This window comes from Eschrichtius robustus, chromosome 18 (genome assembly GCF_028021215.1).
Source record: "Eschrichtius robustus isolate mEscRob2 chromosome 18, mEscRob2.pri, whole genome shotgun sequence".
In the NCBI taxonomy this organism is placed as follows: Eukaryota; Metazoa; Chordata; class Mammalia; order Artiodactyla; family Eschrichtiidae; genus Eschrichtius; species Eschrichtius robustus.
In genome coordinates, this window is record NC_090841.1 from 3,533,168 (window position 1) to 3,558,498 (window position 25,331).

The following is a 25,331-nucleotide window of genomic DNA, read 5'->3' on the forward strand; positions in this document are numbered from 1 at the left end:
ATGAAATACTTAGGTGTAAATCTATGCAAACATGAACAGAAATTGCATGCTTAAAACTACACAATGCTGATGAAAGAAATGGAGAGACATATTGTGTTCACTGACTGGAAAATTCAACATAGTAAAGATGTCAATTCTCCCCAAATTCCAGCAAAATTTTTTTGTAGATATGATAAGATTATTCTAAAACTTATGTAGAAAGGGAAAGGAGCTGGACTAGCTAAAACAATTTTGAAAAAGAATAAAGTGGGAGGAATCAATCCACCCAATTTCAAGACTCATAGCTATAGTAATCAAGACTGTAATATTGGCTGAGACACATAGCTAAATTCAACAGAAAGGAGAACTCAGAAACAGACCTACACAGATACGCCCAACTGATTTTTGATAAAGGTGCAAAAGGCATTGAACAGAACGGGGATAGCCTTTTTAACAAAAAAGGGGCTGGAGCAATTAGACATCTACAGGCAAAAACAAACAAACAAACAAACAAACAAAAACTTCACAAAAACCACAACCTAAATCTCACACCTTATACAAAAACTAACTCAAATGGGTCATAGACTTAAATGTAAAACTATAAAACTTAAAAAACAACAGAAGAAAATCTTCAAGATCTAGGGCTAGGCAAAGAGTTCTTGGACTTGACACCAGAAGCATAATCCATAAAAGGAAAAAAATCAATAAATTAGATCTCATCAAAATGAAAAACTTTTGTTCTGCAAAGGACCCTGTTAAGAGGTTAAAGAGACAAGCTGCAGAGTCAGAGAACATACATGCAAGGCCCATATCCAAAGAAGGCGTAGTATCATCTTCAGAGAATTGTGTTGAGTAAGAAAAGCAACACCTAACACACTGTACGATTCGAATTTTATAACACTTTTGAAATAAAAGGACAACACAAGTGACCCTCTTGGTGATGGAAATGTTATTTAGCTTCACAAATCAATGTCAATATCCTGGTTGTGATGTTGTACAATATCACGTAAATATCACTGTATTTTACCATGCATGTGAATCGATAATTATCTCAAAATAAAAAAGCTTAATTTTTTAAATTAAATAAGGATTTAAAACTCTCCACGAATACAATTACACATTGCCTGAACTCTCGAATTCCCACTCTCTTCTGCCAACACTTGCCTCTTCTGGGTCAGATGCTGACTTTTACCAATGCTAGTCCAGCTAAAGAAAACCACCTATGCACCACTGCTGCGTCTTCCACACAGCCAAACACCAGGACTTGGGTATTTTACAGAGACCTTTCCTTGACCATCCAGACCTCATGACTGACATATAGACAGGTTCAGCCGGAGAGCCCAGGACAGATGCCAGAAGTCTGTCTGAATTCCCGCGTAGATACCCCGTCAAGCACCAGCAAGCAGGTGTGGCCACCTCCCTGCTGGGCTATCACCGTAGTTACCAGCCCTCTATAACCACTTCTTTGAAAACGTCCACCTCACCCTTGTAACATTTCCACCATCTGGTCCTCCACATGGAAGCAGCAGGTGCTCAGATATGTCCCGCAGGTTCTGAGATGAGGGCCACCACTCCCCCATCTCCCTCTGCCTCTTGCCGAGGCAGCACGGAGCACACAGGCAGCCAACGGGCAGCGCATTCCAAGGGCTTCTGCACTCAGATGGCACCCTACCCTGGGAACCCGAAACCACCCCGATCTCCTCCCGAGCCCTCAGTGAGTGGATCCCGACACAGGGCTGAAGTTCTCACTCCTCTAAGGTGAAAGCTGTGGGATCCTCCCAATGGGGAAATATCTTTCCATCTAAAAGCCCATGAGAAATGTGTTCCAAGTTAATTCTTTCTGAATCCCGCAGCCGTGAGTTTGTACAAGGAAGAGAAAAGTTCACTAACCAGGCATGTCTTGTGTAATAACTGGTCACTGCATGACCAGCCCTCTTTAAAACAATCACATAAAAGAAATTCTTCTGTTTGGAAGAAACAGTAAAATACACACACACACACACACACACACACAGTAAAATACACACACACACACACACACACACACACACAGTAAAATACACACACACACACACACACACACACACACACGATTTCAACAGCATTATGTTTTTTAAAAAAATCCTCTCTCAATAATGACCGAAGTGCTTCCCAGGTCTTTTTAGTTGACCCAGAAGCACACACAGAGGAGTGGCTGCCCCGGGTCCGGGTGACAAGGGACCAGGAACCTTCCTGCTGAGCCAACCTTGTGTTCCTCCCGGACCGATCTGCACAGACGGCCACTATCTTCATCTCAGAAGACAAGTGTTCCAACTGACACAAAGCCTTCTTAAAAATCCCCAGCCCAAGAAAAACAGAGGCGCTGTGGGCAGAGAAAGACCTAGTCCTACAGAGACAACTTTCCAGGAAAGCCTAGAAAACAGTCCTGTCCTGCTGGCAGCAGGCATTTCCTTCTTCCCTAGAGAGTCCTCATCCCAGCAGGAAAGAATAACCAAAAGAGATTGGTTGATATCCACCCACAGAAATAAAACAAAGGATATTAAAGTCCTATGGTAGGAAACAAACAAAGACAGAATCATCTAGCTGGACAATACAAATTCAGTAATCCAGCGTATGCGCCGGAATTTAATAAGCCACTTTGCTTCAGAATAATTGTTGCATGGGGTTTGATTTAATTAATCTCAGCAGGCTTGGAAACAGCCCCCAGGAAATCAGTGTGATAAACTGCCTTCAGATGTGCTAGTCTGAGACTGTAAGTAGCCACGCTACCAACTCGCACATCTTTAGGCAGCGGCAGTGGTACTGTACGCTTTGACTGTCCACCTGCAGGCGCTGATCTTGTAATGCTGGAATATTCTTGCTTCCGTGTCCCACTTGAAGGCTTCCGGGTCGGCACCCACTCAGGGTGAGCACCTTGGATGAGGGGTCAGATTAGAAATAAAGACTAGGAAAAGCAGGGAGAGTTCCTGCTTCCTCCGATGAGACTACTTCTGTATCAGAAGGAAGGCAGACGGTGTTCTCTCGGCCTGAGTACTTTTCCTAATTTTGAGTGGAGCCACGGGAAGCGCAGACCAGCAGATGCAGGAGGAGAGCGGGGACGAGCGGAGCATGCCCTCCATTCCTCTGGGTACCCCGTCCCTGGGGGCAGAAGATCCTAGCCTGAGAGGAAGCCCAGAGGAGGTTAACGTACGTCACTCCCCTCCAGCCCAACGCCCAATCGCCCAAGGGAAGGCGGAAGGCGAGGCCGGAGGGACGGAGTTGGCCGAGACTGGACAACGCCAGCGCCTCCCCCGGCCAGAAGCACGACCGCGTTTATGGATGGACCGTCCCTCGTCCCAGTGAGCAGTCATCATCCATGAGCACAGGACACTCTGCCGGGCACGCGGCAGTTCAAGAGCTGAGACTGGGCACAGGGTCTGCCTTCAGATGGCTCAACCGTGAGCGGAGCTGTTGACACTGATGCTGGCGGGTGAGGACAGCCGTCGAAAACACGAATAGAGGGACTCCCCCGGCGGTCCAGCGGTTAAGACTCCGCGCTTCCACTGCAGGGGGCGTGGCTTTGATCCCTGGTCGGGGGAACTAGGATCGCACATGCCCCACGGTACGGGGGAAAAAGAGGGAAGGGAAGGGGAGGAGAGGGAAGGGAAGGGAAGGGAGAAAGAAAGAAAAGAAAAAGAAAATCCCAACATTCAGCCCAATTCCACAAGCTGCAAGTTTACAAATCAGCCTTCTCCCTCACACCTTGCCATGACTTGTCATCAAAAAACGAATCTTCAAAAGAGGCTGCCACTTTCCTTACTCAGACTTCCACTGCTTCATTTCTTAGGGAGGCCAGAAGTCTAGACCCAACTTAGGCGGGAACGTCACTGGTTCTAAGACACACTGACTCAGCAGAGCACACAGGCTGGCCCTACCCTAGACCTACACACACACACACACACACACACACACACACACACACACACACACACACACACACACACACACACACACACACACACACACACACACACACACACACACACACACACACACACCCCAGAACTGGAGCCGGGCCATAACAGTGAAGTCCCCCATCCTTTTCTGGGACGTGCACGACACCACGGTTCTGGCAGAGCAGCCTGAGGACTCAGAGAGATACTCCAACGCCAGAGCTGGACTGGACTTGATGAAACAAGCAGGCTCTTCAGCAAGACGGGCCACTCAATCCACTCGGGGGAGTTTAGGTTTGTTTCAGGAAAGTCAAAGGTAGAACAAGCAGAGAAGGCAGGTCGGGCAGATCTTAGAACATACCATTTTGAAGAATATTGTTGACTTTTCCCGATATATCTTGGATTATTCCTTAACCTCAGATTCTTAAAGCTAAAATACATTTTTAACTTTTCTCATTTTAAATACCTAATCCTTTTTGATATAACTGAAGCTGTAGATATTCATATATCCCCTCCTTCTTTATTGTTTCAAATGAAGGTTTGGGGGATGTTATTTCAGAAGGCTCCATGGAATATTTAAGCCAGGGCAATTCCTGTGAAGGCCTGTATTTCTAAAGCCTATTCAGTCTGCGGGTAACACCACTGATAATGTTAAGACCACACAATGGAGGCTAGTCTTTACCATAATACTGAGCTACTTGTGTGCTGGCTACACAAAAGTTTCCCCGGTGGTAGATTTTCACTTAGTAATCAGGCAGCAGAACAAATATAGTGAATCAATTATCTCCATTTGCAACACACATTTAAATGTACTAGGGGCAACCTAAGAGTAAACGTCAGGTCCTTGTAGGCCCTGCACGGCAAAACAAAACCAAAAACAGAATCTAACTTTTCCACAGAAAGAGAACAAATAGTAAACTCGAGATATGAATTCCCCTGTTTCTCATTTCTTTAATTAATTTGGCCAAACCACTAGGACGGACTCTGGACTAAAAGAAATCAGAAACCCCCAGACCTTAAACTGGATTGCGGATTTCATCCTGAGGGTACTGACTGTGGATCACTGACTCAGGGCTCCAGGCAAACTGGATTTTAATAACTTGTTGGGATATTTTAGGATAATTGTTGCATGGGGTTTGATTTAATTAATCTCAGCAGGGTTCAAAGAAGGCCCATGGAGTCAACATGAAAAATGTCCTTCAGATGTTCTATTATTAAAAGTGGAGTAATTACGTCACCAAAACAGACAGGTAGAGAGAAGGCTGCAGCTATGAACGAAAACCTAAAGAAACACTTTCTACATGCTGACAGATACGCTTGTCCTTCCACAGGAAAGAAGGGATGAAACTGCCAGCTTGGTGTCTGATGCAAAGCAGATACTCATCAATATTTGCTGAATTAGTAAAACAACGAATGAAGGTAGGATGAGTATGTGACAGGACAGGGTATGCAAAAAGACTGTTTGTTTTTCAAATAACGGTTAGAAATACATAATTTATAACATAGTGACATTTAGATCCTAGAACAGGGGTCCCCAACCGGTCCGCGGGCTGTTAGGAACCGGGCAGCACAGCAGGAGGTGAGCGGCGGGCGAGCGAGAGAAGCTTCATCTGCCGCTCCCCCTCGCCCTCCTCGCTCACAGTACCACCTGAGCCATCGTGGAAAAACTCCCACCCCCACCGTGGAAAAACTGTCTTCCACAAAACCAGTCTCTGGTGCCAAAAAGGTTGGGGACCACTGTCCTAGAAGACAGTTCAGGTGCCAAAGAGAGATCAAGTCCAGAGATGTTTTGTGTGTCTGAAAACTGGCGTCTGGGACTTCCCTGGTGACGCAGTGGTTAAGAATCCGCCTGCCAATGCAGGGGACATGGGTTCGAGCCCTGGTCCGGGAAGATCCCACATGCCATGGAGCAACTAAGCCTGCGAGCCGCGACTACTGAGCCCGCGTGCCACAACTACTGAAGCCCACGCGCCTAGAGCCCGTGCTCCGCAACAAGAGAAGCCACTGCAATGAGAAGCCCTCGCACCGCAACAAAGAGTAGCCCCGGCTCGCCGCAACTACAGAAAGCCCGTGCGCAGCAACGAAGACCCAACGCAGCCAAAAATAAGTAAATAAATTTAGAAAACTGGCGTCTAAGTTCAAATGACAGATTAGGGCAGGGTCAGAACCCTAGGGGGCCCGATTCCCATTTTCACTGAAAAGCACTGCTCCTTCATGATCTTAGAAGCTGGTTATATTCCGAAAATTCAAGTTATTCTGCACAGAGGAGGGAAAAGGGTGTCCCGTGTTGGGAATGCTGGCTGGGGGGTGGGGGCCCGTGTGCTCTGTTCACGCAGGACCTCTGTAGTCCTGCCCAGCGGATGCGCAGAGAATCAGACCTGGAGACCCACTGTGCTGGGCTACCTCACCTCCTAAGTCTCAGAACAAGACAGAGTCATCAGGAGATCCCCAAACCGACAGGCCCTCGACATCCAACAAGTGTTCACAGAACGAGCAACACAGCTCTGCCTTCTCCCCCACCATCACAGAACCAACAGAGCCTCCCCTCCCCCATCAGACAGAAGAGCCAGGCCAGACCCCCTTCTGAGCACTTCGCAAGTGGGGACTCATCTCATTCGCACCACAGCCTGTGACCGTGGTTCCCAACTTTACCGCCCCTGGGAAATTCCAATGCCAAGGTCACACCCACAACCAATTACAATATTTGGGGATGGGAGCAGGCATCAACCTTTCTTAAAGACCCCTCAGGTAATTCCAACGTCCAGCAAAGTTTGAAACACTCAGTGAAGAGATGGGTACCATGATGTACATTGTTCAGATAAGGCAACTGAGGCAGAGAGGTCAATGCCTCCCCAAGGTCACACAGCGGGCAAGCAGCAGGGTTGGGACCTGAACCCAGTTTACCTGACAACCGCCAAACACTAAGAAATCATGTTATAGAAATAATATAAATTACTAGTATGTGATGAAATGAAGCAGGGTGGACAAGAGAAATAGTGAGGCTGTACACGGTGGAGAAGAACGAGAAGGTTGGACACCTGATGGCTCGAGGGAGGTCTGACGTGTCCAACCAGGCAGGAACACAGTCACTTTGAAGGACAACCAGGTGGCGATGAAGAGCAGCTGTTTTTAGGATGTCTGGAAAACATACGTTCTAAAGCACTAGTTCTCACACTTCAGCGTGTGTGAGAATCACCTGGAAGGCTGTTACAAGTACAGACACACCCCCCAGAAACTCTAATTCGGCGGGTCCAGGGGAGAGCCCTAGAATTTGCTTTTCTAACAAATTCTCAGCTGATGCAGATGCAGAACCACTGCTCTGGGCAAATGGTTAACAGCCATGAATGATGGGCAGAATTGTCTGAGGGTCCCTCATCTCCAAGCTGGGGTCCGTGTCCCCACCTCTGCTTATTCTGTCCCCAGAGGCTACAATGCCTCCCTCTGTCAGCCCCTCCCCCAACCTGCACACTCCTATTCAGCCCTGGCTGTGGTTAGCTCCTCCTCCAGGAAGCCTTCCTGGATCCTCGGCCTCCCATGGGCTCACCTAACGCCCTCCCCATAAACTGATCCCTCACCTGCTACAGGTCTTTCCTTTCACATGCCTACCACTCCCACCGGAAAGAGTGTGAGCCTCCACAGGGCAGGGGCTGGTTCCATTCCCAGCATCCAGCACATAAAAGAGAAAGGGGGAAGGGAGCAAACTTTCTGAAGCTGTTCTTCCTTTCAGCCGCAGAGAGTCCCAACATCCGAACTGGACAAGTTTCAATGCCCACATGGTTTAAGTGGTTTTAGGACTCGGGCCTCCTCTCTTTTTATACAGCACACGTGGTGGTGACGTAGTAGGGCCTGACCTTGTTTAATGTGACTGTAATTTTAACACTCCACCACAAGACTGCTCGCTGCTTCTATTATGGAGAACAGTAATTGCCAGGAAAGCCTGTGATCAAAGTTCCGATACCAGGAACACATCTCCTCCCTGGCCTCCTGCCCCCTCTGCTCTAAGACAACAAACATGGGGCACCAGCCCCCCCCGCACCTGCCAGAGATGGCGGGCAAAGATCCCAGTTTCCTGCAGGCGGCATCTCACCCGCCCACACCTTCCAGTCTAGTCCTTTCGGACCTGAGTTCTATTTTTCTCTAAGGACAGCCTGCCAGGCTTCGGGAACAAACTCTGTAACGGTTCTAATGGGAGGGGAAAGGCTGGCCCCTCCCTCTCCCAGATTAGCAGGCAGGGTCCTCTTAGAGATCCCCAGCCCCATGGCTGAACCCCGAGAGAGAATTGGGGGTCCAGCTCAGATCTGACCAGAGCAAAAGATGTCCTGAGTCAGGCACACGGTCCCTGAAATGACAATGCTGAGCTCGCCTTGCTTCCACAGTGACAAAGAGCAGTCCTGTGTCACGGAAACAGGTGGAGGTTGTTTCTGGCCAAGAAATCAGGTCCTTTAAGGTCCTGGTTAGGTGAGGTAACAGTTGAAGATCACGAGCACAGGATGGGGCATTACCTGTGGCCACGAATGTTGACATCCCGACCACAGCAAATGGCCACAGCCATGTATGAGAAACAAGGACCATCTCTGTCCACTTGGGGCTTTGCCGCCCACAGTCAGAAAGCGCCCCTGGCCCCGAAGGGAGACGGAGGAGGGCTGGTCCGGGACTCCCGCGAGGCCCCACGTGCCCCTCGTTTTCCCTCCTCTAGTTCGTAAAAGGCTCTGGGAAGCTGCTGTGGAGGGTTATGAGCTTCAGAGCAGACAGACGCTGGACGTGCGTGTGGATCTCCTGGGTTTGGCAGCCTCGCATTCAAATCTCAGCCTTGACTCTTCCTACAGGGCTGTGGCCAGGACATTCGATCCCTTCCCCTGTGCGAGGGGAGCAGTAAACCTAACCTGCTCCGTAGTTACACCGATGATCCTCATCCGAACCACGGAGCACAGACAGTGAATGTCTCATCAACTCTCCCAAGGACGCACCACCGAGCCACCCATCTCACTCTGGAGCATCAGAGAGAGGTTAATTACATGCAACAAACACCTCAGGGCATTAGGGCTGGATTCTGTCAAGAAAGGCAGTTATGGAATGGCTTGAGCAATCCTGGGTGAGCAGCACCCTGCAGGTTCCCCGAGGGCTCCTGGAGAAAGAGACGAGCCAGACAGCAGGCAGCAGAGCTGGGAATGGGGGGGCTTGGCTGGGAGCCCGAGGCCAGGGGGAGACGGGGCGGGGGCATGGCAGAGCCAACACAGAGACAGCACCTAACTGGACAGGCTCCCCCCTCAGCCCTGTTTTATCTGAGATGCAGAGATGAAGGAAATCACATGAGCGCTTTGTACTAAGGCCTTTCTCTCTGCAAATGAAAATACAATTCATCGTTCCAGTTACTGATTTTCAAATTGCCATGGATTGTACGATTTGCCTCTAGAAAGCAATGTATGTTTGGCGTTCCTGCCTGATGTTCTGGAAGACAAAAATATTTCTTTCTAAAAACATTTGAATTTATACTTCTGCGATTTTATGATCCCATTTATGCCATTACGTTATCTCGAAGGCAAACATTTTTTAAATGTTTAATTTTCAGACCAAAAAAAAAAAAAAAAAAAAAGAACCCACTGACAATTTCCATTCCAAATGAATCCTCCCAATGCCTCTTAGCTCAGGAAAGAAAGGGTTCGTTCACTGCTTTGCACAGCAAGCCCAGAGGTCACCCCACCAAGCTGTAGGGCCACGCATGGAGAGTCCTGGACCAGAGGTCGGCAGGTCGGGGATCTACTGTCCCGCTGCCTCCCCTGGACATGTCATTTTATTTCTCTGAGCCACAGTTTCCTCATCTGTGGAATGTAAGGCCCGTTCCAGCCATCAAAGTATAAAACTTTCCCAACACTCTGCTTCAGCACCTGCAAAAGAACAAACACTTGCCTCCAACTTTCAGGAAGGTGAAGGAGATATAGGAACAAGGCTTTAAATTATATAATGAAACAGAAATAAGCAAGACTCATCACATCACAGGGCTCTCAAGGACCCTAAAGATCTGGCCAGCTAAAGTGAAACTGACCTCTCATTGCAGGGGAGGACCCGGCTGGCAACGGTCTTTGCAAGAAGCTTTCTTCCAGCCTTCCTGTAGCCAAGGGGCCAGGTGCTCTCTTCAGGAAAGTGAGCTGGAAGCCAGCCCAGGCAGTGTCCCCAGTCTTTCTGAGGGACAGGAGGCATTAGGTTTTCCCCACACACTGCTCTACAGTAGAGATATTATGCCCTCAACAGCTGTAAACTGCAGACCAAATAAAACACGCAAATAATGACCTCATTTCCAAGGCCCAATCCCAGCCCACGTTATGAGTTCCAAAGTTAGCATGGCCTGGGAGCACAGCCGCCTGGCGAGAAGAGGGGCTCTCCCACCACACAGCCATGAGAAACTGGGCCTGGTACTTAAGTTCTCTGAGCCTCCCCTTTCGCATCTGTCAAATGGGGCTAGCAATGCATCGACAGTACAGGGAAGCACGGAGGATTCATGAGTTATTATTGCATGTACGTCCCTCGGAAGACTGCTCGGCTCCTACTAAGTGTTTGACAACTGCTACCTAATATTCATATTAACATCAATATCAACATAGTCAGAGAACTTGTCTACATACGATACTACTTCTTCAGTAAGAACACAAACAGAACCAGGAGCAGACGGGAAGGTCCTGACGTCCAGAGAGGTCCTGGGGAAGCTGGTTGCCTACTTGTGACACTTTCAGACCTTCTGAAATAAAGACGTCTGCCGGGTAATGGAGGACCAACTGGAAGGGAAGAAAAGGAACCGAGGGGTGGTGATGCAGTAGCAAAATCAACAACCAGAGGAACCGAAACAAGGTGTGCTCTGGAGGCGGGAAAAGCACGGGGAGAAGTAGGTAAAAGGCAAGACAGCCCACAGCATGGGAGCACAGGCAGAAAGGCAGACAGCCAGCCTGGGTGGCAGGAAGATGGCAAATCTGGGGACCAAAGGAGGGGTGTGAAAATTAGAATGCTAGGTAAGAAATAGTCACAAAAAAAAAAACTCTAAAGGATGGGGGGAGGGGGGGCAGAGGCCAAGGTTCAGCCACAGGGAGCAAGCATAATTAACAGGACCCCGAGGACACTGCGGTGAGGAAGTTTGGAAGAAGGGGGACATAGAAAAGGAGCATTTGTTTGGAAGAAGGGGGACACAGAAAAGGAGCATTTGTTAGGAAAAATAAAATGGGTGAAATTTCTGTACCTGTTAGAGAAGAGCACAGTACCTGGGGACTTGGAGGGGTTAATAGGGTAGAAAACACCAGGCAACACGGAAAATGAGGTGAGACGCAGGGAAAACCGTGGGAGGAGGGGCGGATGATGTATGAATTTAGATGGCCTTGGTAACAAGTGCTAAATAAACTCAAGTTCTTCTTCTGTTTATCAACAAGACTGTCCAGTGCTGGGAAGCAACTGACCGAGAGAGTTCTGTTTGTATGGTTGGTTGGTTTGGCCTTTTTTCCGCACCTGGAGGGAGGGGAGGTTTGCCGGGGCTCAGACTGCACAGCCGGATGGTGGCCTCCAGCCCAGGTCACCTGAGCTCCCCGGCCGTAGGCGCAGCGCTGGTCTGTGTCCCCCTGGGCTGGGGTGCCCACTCCCTCACCTCGCCGAACGTGAGTGGAAGCAAACCAGCCCTGGAGCTCATCCCTCCAGTTCAGGGTCGCCGGACGCAGGGTCCCGCCTTTCTCGGGAGATGAGGCCCGGGGCACCCGGGGAGAAACTTGCTTTGGGAGAGAAGATCTCCAGCGCATCCCCTGGGCGGCGCGGGCGCCCCGCGCCTTTGTCCCGCCCGCAGCCCGCGGCGGGCGCGGGTCAAGTCTGGGGATCCCCAGGCGCGCGGGGCCGGGGGTCCCTCGCCCTCGGGCCGCCCAGCCCCGCAGCGAGCTCACCGAGCGAACTCGGTGTTTGGGCTGCGGGGCCGGCGTCGGGGTAACTCAGCTCCCGGGCTCGGGCTCCTCGCCAACACCCGGGCGGCCGCCCCGCGCCTCGGCGCAGCCTCACCTACCGCGGCCCCGCTCGAAGGAACCTCCAAAGTCGGCCGATCCAAGACGTCCCGGCGACCCAGGGCTGGTCTTGGTGCCGCGGAGATCCGAGCACGCCGGGTTCTCGGAGGAGCCTCCGCTCGGGCGCGCGGACTCCGGGCGGGCGGCGGGCTGGGCTGCGGGGGAGGAGCGCGGCGCTGAAGCCAGCCCGCCGCTGCCGCCCGGCCCAGGCCACGCCCCCGCCGGTCCAGGCCACGCCCCCGACTCTGCACTCCTTCCACGCCCCCGCCGGCCCCAGGCCACTCCCCAGCCCTAGGCCACGCCCCTGGCTCAGCTACCTTTCCGCCCCCCCCCACCCCGGGCCATGCCACGCCCGGCCCCAGGCCACGCCCCGGTCCGGCTCTCCTTCCACGGCCCCCAGGCCTTGCCCCGCCGGACTCAGGCCGCTCCCCAGCCCCAGGCCACGCCCCCGGCTCATCTACCTTTCCACACCCCCCACCCCCCACCCCCACCCCCACCCCCACCCCGGGCCAAGCCGCGCCCGGCCCCAGGCCACGCCCCGGCACGGCTCTCCTTCCATGCCTCACAGGCCACGCCACACCTGGCTCCAGGCCACCCCTCTGGCTGGGCTCTCCCTTCTTGCCTCAGGCCGCGCCCCCAGCTCAGCCCCCAGACCACGCCCCTGGCTCGGCTCTTCTCCTCCCCCACCACCAGAATATCCCCCCCACCACATCCCCGCCCCGCTACACTTCCCCCGACCGTAGCTCCTCATGCACCCAGCTACACCCCCCAGCCGGGCTCCCTTCCATCCACCCCCAGTAACTCCCCCCATGTCAGCACCCCCCAACCCGGCCCCCCTAAACCCGGCTCCCCTCCACCTCATCAACCCCCCAGCATCCGCCCTGGGCGGGAGGAGCAGCCGCGTCGCCCAGGCAACCGCCCCTCACTGCCCCCCTCGCCCCACCTCTGCCCGGGAGGAGGTCACTCCAGGCCAAGGCGCCCTGGCTACGCTTTTCGTGAAAAAGAAAACCCTAGGTGAGGGCTTCCCTGGTGGCGCAGTAGTGATGAATCCGCCTGCCAATGCAGGGGACACGGGTTCGAGCCCTGGTCCGGGAAGATCCCACGTGCCGTGGAGCAACTAAGCCCGTGCACAACTACTGAGCCTGCGCTCTAGAGCCCGCGAGCCACAACTCCTGAAGCCCACGTGCCACAACTACTGAAGCCCGCTCGCCTGGAGCCCATGATCCACAACAAGAGAAGCCACCGCAATGAGAAGCCCGCGCACCGCAACCCAGAGTAGCCCCCGCTCACCGCAACTAAAGCCTGCACGCAGCAATGAAGACCAAATGCAGCCAAAAATATAAATAAATAAATTTATAAAAAAAAACAAAAAAAAACCCTAGGTGAGGACTTTTAAACCCACCCACTTCCCCAGGACCTAGAGCAGGTCTTCTGTGGACTGTTTGGGTGAACACACTCAGAACTCTCACCCTTCCCGGGTGGCTCATGGCTCAATCATTAATTCACAGGAAAACCGCAGAGACGAAGGAAACCCTTCTGCGCAAGGATCTGGGCCCTAAAAGTTCCATGATTGTTTCCTGATGTGCACCTAATGGAATTCATAAAATAAACACATTCTTTTAAAAACTGCTCTTTTAGATGATTCATCTGAGTGGTTCTGTGTTGCTAGCACTATAATTATACATGTTACTTTTATAATCAAAGAAGAACAATAACCACTATGTAAAAACTAAAGAACATATAAAAATATTAAATTACACAATGAAAAGTCAAAATTAATTCTATATATGCTTTTTTAAATAGTGGAAAACTATTCTGTGTGATACTCAAACGGTGGGTACATGTCGTTATGCGTTTGTCAAAACCCGCAGAATATACAGCACACAGAGTGAAACCTAATGTAAAGTCGTTTATCATAATGTATCAATATTGGCTCATCAATCGCAACCAATGTGCCACACTGATGTAAGATGCCCGTAACAGGAGAAACTGGGGGGATGGGGGTGTGGTACAGGGAGGAGTTGAGGGAATCCATGGGAACTCTCCTTTCCTCCCAGCCTTTCTGTAAACCCAAAACTGCTCTAAAATAACAGCCCATTAATTAAAGCACACACACCGAAATACTAATAATGGTCATTATCTCTGGGTGGTGGAAATATGGGCAAGTTTTTATTTTATTGTTTGGATCTTTATTTGAAATTCCCCCAAATTTTTGACAATGAATATATATTTTTAAAGCAGAAACATATTATATTGGGTTGGCCAAAAAGTTCGTTTGGGTTTTTCTGTAACATCTTACGGAAAAACCCAAACGAACTTTTTGGCCAACCTAAAATAAATAAGCAATGGAAAATTTTAGAGACATAGCATGAAAGGCTAATATCAAGTATTTCATTTTATTTCTACTTTCTATAACTTTAACGAAACCTGTATGAAGCTCTCACAAATGTTAAAAATGATGTCTATTTCAGTATTGTTTTAAAAAAAAGAAGATTCAAGGGCTAAATTGATAGTTTTAAAATTAGCTCTTTGGAATTAGCACAAATCTGAGGAGAAATTTTTGATTATTTTTTTTTTTTAAATCTGTGTCTCAGAGGATCATTTCTGCCTGCCTGGAAACTGTTATTAATATTTACATGAACACTGGCTCTCAGGTAAACGGATTTCTCTAGAGCTGTAAAGACTCGGCCTGCTTCCCTGATACCTGTGACCTGGGCTAGCCCTTTACCTTGCTGAGTGTCAGCTTCCCCTTCGGTGAAAAGGGAAACCTACCTCTCTGGATTGGTCGGAAAATATTAATAACAAACTTTAGCCCATATAAGACTCCTGGTATAATACATACAGGTGCTTAATAATCATTAGCTCCTGTCCTTTAAAAAATACAATTTTTGTTTTGTTTTGTTTTAGTGGGACTCTTGAGCTCCTGAGATAAAAAGATATTTCCGGTTTTAGATTATTAACATATTGGACAAAGCAGGATCTGACATGGAGAGACTGGGCGCTCTACACCCGGAGCCAGCACTAGTTAACAGGCATCGAGGGAATAAATCACCCAACTTCTCTGGCTCTCACTTTCCTAATCTGCTACATGAGTGATGGGGAGCAGCCATCTCAAAGTTTCCTTCAGCCTCCATCATTCCATGGGGAATCTCACTGTGGCTTCTGCGTAAAAAGGCTCTAAATCTCCTACAGTGACCTCTCTGCCCACAGGACCAGCCATCACTCACAGGCCTGCAAATAAAGCTGACATCTGCATTCTACCTTCCCCACCAATGGGAACCTCCAAAGGTTTCTTTGGACTTTTTTCTCTTAGTGATCTGCTGGTACCCAACTCTGACCGGCAGCTTAAACTCTATAATTCTGTTAGAAGTCAGTGCAAAGCTCTCACCAAAGTCACTGTACACCGGCGCTGATAGAAACTACCAGCTCTCATCAAGTCGACGGTGCACTTTTTTTCACATAATAACATCTCTGAAATTATGTGTCCCTCTGTTAACACTTTCTGAGCACTTAACGTTCTATGTCCTTTACATTCGTTCTCTACTTAAAGCCTCAAAGCAGCCCTTAGAGTACTATTATCTTTCGCGTTTTATGGATGAAGAAAACAAAGTTCAGAGAAGTTGAAAGACTCACCTAAGGTCACACAGGACAAGGGAGGGAAGTGTATGGCCTGAATGATTATGTCCTCAAATCCATATGTTGAAGCCTAACAACCAATGAGATGGTTTTAGAAGGTGGGACTGTTAAGATTTCGATGAGGTCATGAGGGTCAGGGCTCCATGATGGGATTAGTGCCTTTATAAGAAGAGGAAGAGAGACCAGAGCCCTCTCTCTGTCTCTGTCTCTCTCTCCCTCTCCACACCATGAGAGGACACAGCAAGAAGGTGGCCGTCTGCAAGCCAGGAAGTGGGTCCTCACCATTCACCGAATCTGCTGGTGCCTTGATCTTGGACTCCAGAACTGTGAGAAATAAATTCCTGCTGTTTAAGCCCCCCAGTCTGTGGTATTTTGTCCTGGCAGCCTGAGCTGACTCGTGCAGCAAGGAAACTCCTTTCTCCACGTTTCAGATCTTTCTCTTTGAGGAGCTTCCACAAAGTAACACTTCCTGCCTCAGGCCCCACCCTCTGAACCAAAGAAGGAGTTACTGACTGGTGGGAGGAACCCACTGGTCCACCTACCTTGATAGAACAGACCTAATTTATTAGTAATTTAACAGTAATTCTTCGGAAGCACAGAGGAGTCACTCCTTTCTAACCTCTCCACCCAGACATCTGCAGGGAGCCATCTGCAGTCAGTGACTGTCACCTGGGGGGTGGGGGGCGGGTGTGGAACCAGCCGCTGAAGCTCTACAGCTGGCTGGGGGGCAGGGGGCACTCAGAGAATATTAGCAAGAACTCTTCTCAGACCTAAAGTCACATGCTCCAACTGACTCAACTGGTGATATCACTGACATTTTTATCTTCATCTGTCTGTCTCCAGTGTCTTGTTTGTTAATTGGTTGTAAAGGTGGGAGGGGGTCGAGGGGGATGGGCTGGCCCCTGCGGTGGAAGGTAAGACCCGAGAGCCCGGGTCTTCCACTCCAGCCCTGGGGCTTTGGGAAAATGATTTAACCTCCCAGGAGTCCGCCTCATCTGTGAAACCCTGGGGCGAAGATTAAGTGTGATAATGTCCCAGCTCAGAGCCTGGCACGTGGTTAAATCTCAGTAAACGGTGGCTGTTTTTATTGATTAGAACAGATAAGGAGGATTTGCTGTCTTCTACAGTTTATTAGAGAAGATATCTAAGTTTCCTAGAATGAAAGAATAATGTTTGGCATTCATCAAATTATTTTGGCACATAAGTATCTGTTAGGGGAAGAGTAGGGGGAGTTTTCCTTGCTCTTTGCCCAGGAATGGGGCACAGAGGCCGACAAAAGGTGGCAGACGTGCCAGGAGCCCGCCCCAGCGTCTGTCTGCAGTGCCGTCCTCGTGTGCTCAGCAAAGGGACGCTCTCACACCTGGATTTGGAGGGAACCTGATGGGCAGGGCCGTCCTCAGAAAGAGCAAAAGGAACAGTAAAACAATGTTCCCAGTTCTTACCAGCTGCCCAGAAGTTACACAAAGCCACTGGGATAAGGAGGGGAGTCGCTATCTCTACAATGTCCTTATTCCAAAGTGGTTCTGACAGCTCTAAAGACCCTGTGAATCTGGGATTGGGAATGCACATTGACTAGACCACTAGAATGGTTCTCCACAGACTTTCTCTTTGCCTGATCAAGCCACTCCTGAAATCCATCTTCTTTATTAAATCACCTTGACTGAGGCCCTTACCCACCAATCTTTGTTTTACCCCTCTGACCCCTGCATGTGACACAGAATGCCCCTAACCCTCTCCCCGAGGTAATCTCTACCCGGTTGATGGAGCCCCAGCTTCAGGGGCAGGCAGGTGATCAGACTCCCCCTTCTTTCAGCTTTCACTAGCTGGGTGGCCTTGGACAAGCTCTTCTGAACCTTAGTTTCTTCACTTGTAACATAGAAGTAATAGCCCTGCCCTGTTGTAGCGGGGATGAAATGAGAGAATCTCCGTAGAGTCTAGCATCCCCTGACCTGCAGAGAGCGTGGAACATAAACCACTGCTCAGAGCACATCTGCAGGCAAACCCACAACTGCCTGGTGGCACCAGGGACTGTCAGGCTTACCTCCAGCCCACTTCCTCTCTGAAGCCTCCCTGGCTTCCTGGGTAGGGTTCATGACTTCATAGTCAGTGACACCCTAATATGTTCTCAGACACATGGCTGTCTTAGCGCTGACCAAAGAGATTATGAGCTCTTTAAGGGCAGTAAATATATACTTTTAAAATTAATAGACTTTATTTTTTAGAGCAATTTTTGGTTTACAGAAAAATGGATCAGAAAGTATAGAGAGTATAGAGAACTATACTCAATATCTTGTAGAAACCTATAATGGGAAAGAATCTGAAAAAGAATATATATATTATATTCAGTTATATATATATATATATATATATATATATATATATATATATATATATATATAACTGAATCATTTTGCTGTACACTTGAAACTAATACAACATTGTAAATCAACTATACTTCAATTAAAAAAAAGGAAGTATAGGGAGTCCCCACATAACCCCTTTACCCCCCAACAGTTTCCCTTATTACTAACATCTACATCAGTGTGGCACGTTTGTTACAGTTGCTGAGCCAGCACTGATACATCCTTATTAACTAAAACTCAGTGTTTACACTGCGGTTTGCTCCTCTTCACATACAGGTCTCTGGCTTTTGACAGACGCGATGCCATGCATCCTCCGCCACACTGTCACAGGATAGTTTCACTGCCCTAAGAACCCTCTGCGCTCCACCAGTTCAGCCCTCCCTCCCCTCTAACCCCTGGCACCCAATGATCTGTCTACCATCTCCGTAGTTTTGCCTTTTCCAGAATGTCATATAGTTGGAGTTATATAGTATGTGTATGTAGCCTTAGCCAGCATTAATTATTTTACTTGCTCTGTTTCTCTGGAATACAAGGATGGAGGGCAAGTCTGGAAAGTGGTCAAGAAGGAGACCCTGCCTGAACCAAGTCCCCCCACCAAGAGTATCCATGTACCCGTCAGGCGCCTAACAGGATGGGACGCTGAAACGTACCTCAGGCGATCACCTGCCCTCCATGGTTGGCAGGAGTTAAGCCCTGGCGTGCTGCCAGCCTGGGGCTGGGATGTGCCTGGGGTGGGGAGGGACGGGTTGGCCAGAGGCTGAACTGAAGCCATGGTCTGAGGCCAAGGAGGAGAAAGGAGGCCTTTCAGACCTGAGGCACTTCCTCCCCACAGCCAGTGCTTCTACCAACTCCCTGTTTCCTGACGTGGTCTGCTGAAATCTCAGCATTAGCCGGCCACATGCTGCTTCAGGACCCACGCCAGGATCTTTCCCCGGACCTTTGTGCCTGGAAACAGTCCTGCATTCTCCACCGGGCGATTCCTCAAGACTCAGTCCCCGTGTCACAGGCAGGATTGAGTCCCTCTCATCTTTCCACCCACAGGTCCTTTAGGATCATGTGCTTATCTACCTCATCAGCCTGCGAGCTTTGTGGGTCCCTGGTGCCCAGTGTCATCTAGCATCATATCCAGGATCTAGTAGGCATTCAATAACCATCTGTTGAATTAAATTGGGCCGAAAAAGATTGGACTGGATTGGAGAGAAGTTTAAGCACAATTTCTGTGGCTGACCTGAGATTCAGCTCCAAGTTTTCAGCTTTAAATTCAGGACCTTTCCCTACACCTCAGTTGGCAGACACGCTGGGGTTGGGGCACCTTTGGGGCGATCCTGAGTAGGTGATGGTGGAAAGTTAATAAGCATCGGAATCAACCAGACCATCAACTTAGGGTCTAACAGGAGCCCAATTTGGACACAAAATTCTCTGACTGAAAAGGAAGATCCAGGATCAGAAGGCAGGCGAAATGTCAGAATGTTTCTCAAACTTCCGACAGCAGCCACAGTAAGAAGCATATCTGACATCGTGACCCAGTGACACATGGATGAACATAGACACAGGGAAAGAATATTTACCAGCAACGCTGACACTCCCCTCTCGCGATGCATCTGAGATTCTCTCCTTCTTAGATTGTTTTATTTGGTGCTGCAGGACCCACTCATGGGATGAATCCCACAGGTGGTAAAGCACTGCAGCGAAATGGAATGTGCTGAAAAGTGAAAACTACAGTGTGGTAATCAGGGGGGGAGCAGATGTGACCCCTCCCCTCTGCCCTTCTCTTCTTTCCTCTCCCTTTATGCCTCCTTCTCGCCCTCCTCTAGAGCAAGATGGCTGGTTTCAGCGAGCCATCCTCTTATGCCCGCCTCCCAACAAACAGACGTTATTTCCCTTTCTCTGGAAAATTCTAGTTGTATCTTTAAGCTACTGGACATTTTATTTGATATTATATGTTCTACCTTATCATATATTTGAAAAACCAAAAAGCGGCTCTTTCTCTTCTGTTCTAATAGTTCCATCAAGCAGCCCAAGAACACAGAGCTGGAGACTTTTCAGGCTGAACGCGGGTGAGAACAAGACTGATACCATCTCTCCTCAGCCCTCAGGAGGACAAGGCTCCACCTGAATCCTGGACTCCCAGTGGGTGTCCGAGCCCCTTCCTTTCTCAGTCACAGGTAACTTCACCGAGTGGTTGAAGAGACTCTCCAAGTCCTCCTTCCACGTCTTTGCTGGTGGCCTGAGTCTACATTCCAGCGCGCCAGTCACCCCGGCGAGTCACAAAGCTCCTCTCTGCGCTGCAAGCCTTTCTTTCCCGGTAGAAACACTGGCGGAAACCACGGCTAAGAAACAGGCGGCTCTAACCGAAATGGACGGTGACTCTTGCCTCCTTCCTTCCCCTGAGCTGCCCGCTGTGGCCTCCGCCAGCTCCCGGAAGCTCTGCACACAGGCTCCTGCTGGACCAGAAGGTGTGTGGTTCCGGCTTCCGCTCGTCCAATCTGCTTGGTCACTCAAGCCTTGTGAACAGTCATGGGCCCAAGACGACGGCTCCCAGGGCTTCTCCACTCTCTGAACAAGCTCCCTCTCGGGTTTCCAGCTTCTGCTCAGTCCTCTTTCAAAGGATGATGTCTTGAGCTCCTGTGGTGTGTGGCCCAGGTGTCGGGATTTGGTGCCTCGGGTCAGGTGCTCCCCCAGGGGCCCTGGGGGGCAGTTACTGAGGAAGGCCCTGGGCTCGGTTAAGTTTGCAAGGTGGTCAGTGCACTGCTGGACCCCAGCTACTGTCATCCAACTCTACAGGCAGCTCTGCTGTGAGGTGACGCATACATGTATTACTGAATAAACAAACAAACACCCCACTTGTTCTGTAAAACTGTGCACCAAGACAGCAGGGCTCATGGGAGGGGCAGGGCTCATGGGAGGAGCAGGGCTCAGCAGACTACTCAGACCCTCACAGCTGTGGAGCAGAGCCCTAACAAAACAGCGATAATCCTAATGAAAAGTCTACACAGTGGGAAAGGCACCTTAGATTCCTAGTAAAGAAATGCAAAAGCAAATATAGGGCTTCATCTTTTAAAAGCGGGGAATGAAAAGTAGGGACTCAGACACTTGCACACCCATGTTCACAGCAGCGTCATTCACAGTAGCCAAGGGGGGAAGCAACCCAAGTGTCCACTGACGACAGGTAAATGCATAAACAACATGTGGTCCATCCCTACAATGGAATATGGTTCAGCCTTAAGAAGGAAGGACATTCTGACACCTTTTACAACACGGATGAAACTTAAAGACATTACTCGAAGTCAAATAAGCCAGACACAGAAGGACAACTAGTCCACTTATGTGAGACACTAGTCAAAATCATGCAGACACAAAGGAGAATGCTGGTTTCCAGGGGGTGGGGAGTCAGTGTTTAATGGGGAGAGTTCCAGTTTTCCAAGATGAAGAGTCTTGGAGACGGATGGAGGGGCAGTGGTGACGGTTGCAATCATATAATGTACTTAATGCCAGGGAACTGTGCATAGGAAAATGGTGAAGATGGGAAAACTTATACTCTGTGTATTTTACCACAATTTTTAAAAATAAGGGACTTCCCTGATGGTCCAGTGGGTAAGACTCCATGCTCCCAATTCCGGGGGCCCCGGGTTCTATCCCTGGTCCGGGAACTAGATCCCACATGCATGCCGCAACTAAGAAGCCCACACACCACAACAAACATCCCGTGTGCCGCAACTAAGACCTGGCACAGCCAAAATAAATAAATAAATATTTTTAAAGAAATAAAAAAATAAGGTGCAGGTAGCTTTATGGAAAGGGTTTAAGGGTTGTGAGTTATGAGGACTGGGACGGAGGGCACAGATGGAGAGAGCTGGGCCCAGAGGGACGTGGATGAGGGAGGCTGCGGATGGGTGTTCTCTCATTCTGCTGCCTTATCTGAGGCACCAAGCGCTGATACGTGGAATCTCTGTGAACCAGCGCAAATTTCTCCTTACCCTGAGGTCCTTCCCCGGTCTGGCAGTCGCTTGAGCTACAAAGCCTTACAGAAACCACCCCCCTTCAGCCAACAGAATGTACCAGGCAGTCACGACCACGTTCCTCATCATCCCACCTCCTTCCACCTTCACCTAACTTCCTACAAACGCTACACCCCCACGGCATCCCCCTCACCATGCCCGTTCATCAGACTGGTGATTTTCTCACGCGTGGTTTTGAGACGCAGTTTTCACAGTGCCTGACAAGGCATTCCACTCTCACCTTCCCCACCAGGTATCACACTCCCCCTGTCAGAGTCACAGCGTCTGAGATGGTGAAGAATCGTAAACTCACCTACAGGCCTACCTCGAGAAGAATCTATTACTTTAGATCAAGAATCACCCAAATTTTCCTTCCCTTTATTTCCACGTGGAATTGCACAGTTTTTCTAGGAAGAAAACCTTTTATGTCCCCATAACATCTCTTAAAGGAGGAACTTGCACAAATGTTCAAAAATAGGGAAAGGAGTAAACAAATGTCAGCCCACCTGTGGGATGGGATAGTCTACAGTGTTGTAGAAGGTGTATAAGACTGTACAGCACGTAGCCGAGCTCAATGGAAAATGCTTTAATACAAGGGGACATGGTAACTGAATGTATAATGTAATCATGACATTTTTAAAATCCTGAAGGTCAAGTAAGAAGATTATGGGCAATATTTTTTCTGTACACTTCCTGTAATGATCTCAGCTAAAAGAACATTTTAGAGGTTATTTATAGCCTACATTCCTCTACATTAGGTATCACACCAGTTTATATGTTATTTCTTATCATATTAAGGCTACATAGATAAGACTACAGGCTTAGGTACGTTTCTCCTTAGCAGCCATTTTAGTTATCCATTACTATCTTTAAACTAAGACCAACGAATTTCCTGCCGACCCGCCCACAAGGAAGCCACTCAGATCGCAGGGCTGCTCGGTGCGCATGGGGACAAGGGGCTGGCTGAACTGGAGGGCTGTCCGGTCAGCTTCAGAGCGTCTGGTGCTCCCTTCCACGGCTCTGCTGGGGCTGGAATACTCGCGCTTGACTGGCTATGATCCCTAGAGAACATTTCCGAATTGGGACGGGCTTTGTCAGTGGGACCAGGATACCCGAAGCCCATTGCCTGAGGCTCCCTCCATCCCGTGCAGGATGGGGACAGATGCTGCCTAAAATACCATTTCCCCAGGTGCACCCTCCTCCAATCAGCCAAGGTGCCCAGAGCCGTTTTTTCCTCTCCAGCTTCCAGGGCTCTCCCGAAGGACGCCACAGCACCTGTTCAGCCCAAGTGTCTCCACTCCCTCTGCTCAGCTGCAGGCAGACCAGGCCTCACATTGCACGCCTGTAATTTGCTGGCGGGGGGTGCTTGTCCGCCTCCTTCCTCCCTCCCCATCCCCTCCGCCAGCACACAGCCTTCTCTGCTCAAGACCCAGCTGGCGTTCTCTCATCCACCAGGTATACTTCCCTCCCCGTCTCCCTCACGCCCCCCCGCCCCCCCGCCCCGCCCCCAGCCGGCACCACCGACTCTGTTTTTTGTCCATGCATATTTCTCTCCACCTGGATTACGGTGGAGCCTCCCTGCACTGGACAGAGAACTTCCGGAAACATGGATTAAGTCAGCCACATTGACTCTCATCGTGTTAACCTTGTTCCTTTGTGATTCTTGTGTGTGTCACACGAAAGGCAAAGCCACACCCTGTTGGTCGTTAAAAGCTCACGTGCCGGGAAAAGCTCACCCCTTTTCCCATGGCACGCGCTGGCACTTTCACCAGACGGCCCCCCAAAGCCTAACAAATCTTGTGTCACATAAACACCTTCATTCTCCAATCAACAGGTTGGGAGCTGGAAGAAGTATTTACTCACTCTGCCCTGCTCTCCTAGCTCAAATCTAGCTACATAAATGCCGGCCTCCCCCTCTGACTCTCCCTGCGGAGGACCGAGATTACTTTCGTTACATGTGCTAACATTTCACTTGAAGTCCTCTGTGTCCTCAGATTAACCTAAGTGTGGTGCTCGTGATGCACGTGAAGCGTGGGGTTCGGTGGGTCACGGAACCAGACAGACCCGGGTTCAAATCCTAACTCGATCACTTGCAGCGTGTGACCAGAGGCAGAGGCTCAGCCTCTCTGGGAGCTAAGTTTCTACTCTGCAAGTGGGGATAATAACGAGACCTCAGCAGGCCAGCATTCTGACAGCCTGGGATAGAGCACGCATGGCTCGTGGAAACACAAGGTCCGAGGTTCAGATAATGGTTGCCTCCCCTAGCCCCCTTCCCCCTGTGCTAAGGGCCTGACCCTGGACCAGGCACTACTCACCGATGTGACCTTATCTAATTTCAGGGCCCACACATGAGGTAGGCGTGATTATTCCCATCTTACGGATGAGGAAACCGGATAAATAATAAGCCCTCCCTCCAGTTTGGGGGTGGCCACAGAACCTCTGGGACCGTCCCTCTGCACAATGTGGAACCAAATTGCCAGAAAGTTTCTGAACAGAGTTAAGCCCCCAGTGTTGGGTGTTGTATGTTTTCATTTGCAGGGTGTTTGGGGTTAAGTGTGGGTGCTACTGCAACATCCGCAAGCTCAGGTGCTACATCTCTCTTTACACCTGACCTCATGGTTCTAAAGCCTGGGAAGAAAAACTACAACTTGGAAAACAAAGACTTTTAAGTTTAAAAAACACATCTTTCTTTTCTACCTTGGGTCGTTCATCTTTAAAAAATAGAACTAGGCATCAACTGGTCCAAAATATTACAGTATAGCAACAAGGATCAACTGTAGAGCACAGGGAACTCTACTCAGTATTCTTTAATAACCTAAAGGGGAAAAGAGTTTGAAAAAGAATAGATATATGTATATGTATAACTGAGTCACTATGTTGTACACCTGAAACTAACACAACACTGTAAATCAACTATATTCCAATATAAAATAAAAAAATAATTTTTAATGCAAAGCAAAAAAATAAAAAATAAAAGAGTATACCAATGTCAGCGCTGCCAGAGTATCGGAGGATTCATACCTCCACAAAACTTTCACTCTGATGCCCTCCCCTCCCCAGCCCCCATCTTCCACTTGGGATTTTTTTTTAATGTTGGAGAAAAGCGGGGTGGAGACAAAGAAGGAGAGGTAGGCAGACACGTGCTGGCCCCCAGGTCTCCAGCACTCGCAGCTGCCTTGAGCACCAGGGCTGCCTAGAGATTCTACCGCAGACACGGTGACCCTCCTCCCAGGGCATCCTCTGGTTTGGAAGGGCCGGAAAGCCAGACAGCGAGGCCCCTGGGAGCAGCCCTGGCCCGATGGAGGCGGGGGCTGCAGACTGAGCACCCAGTCTCCCTCCCTCCTGCCCTCCGCCCGCCCAGGCTCCCCTCCCAAACGTGACCTAGACCCACATCCTTGT

At 49.7% G+C, this 25,331-nt stretch overlaps 1 protein-coding gene across 3 annotated transcripts in view; it reads right to left on the reverse strand.

Moving 5' to 3' along the window:
• SPATA13 (spermatogenesis associated 13) overlaps nt 1-25,331 on the reverse strand; it is a 260,134-nt gene that overhangs the window by 104,103 nt on the left and 130,700 nt on the right. For 2 of the 3 annotated variants that reach the window (XM_068526354.1, XM_068526353.1), the window contains exon 1: nt 11,938-12,087. The exons of the other annotated variant lie outside the window; for it this stretch is intronic. The gene's annotated coding sequence lies outside the window, so the exon portion shown is untranslated. Of the gene's footprint in view, nt 1-11,937; nt 12,088-25,331 lie in introns of those variants that run through there. 3 annotated transcript variants of the gene reach the window in all.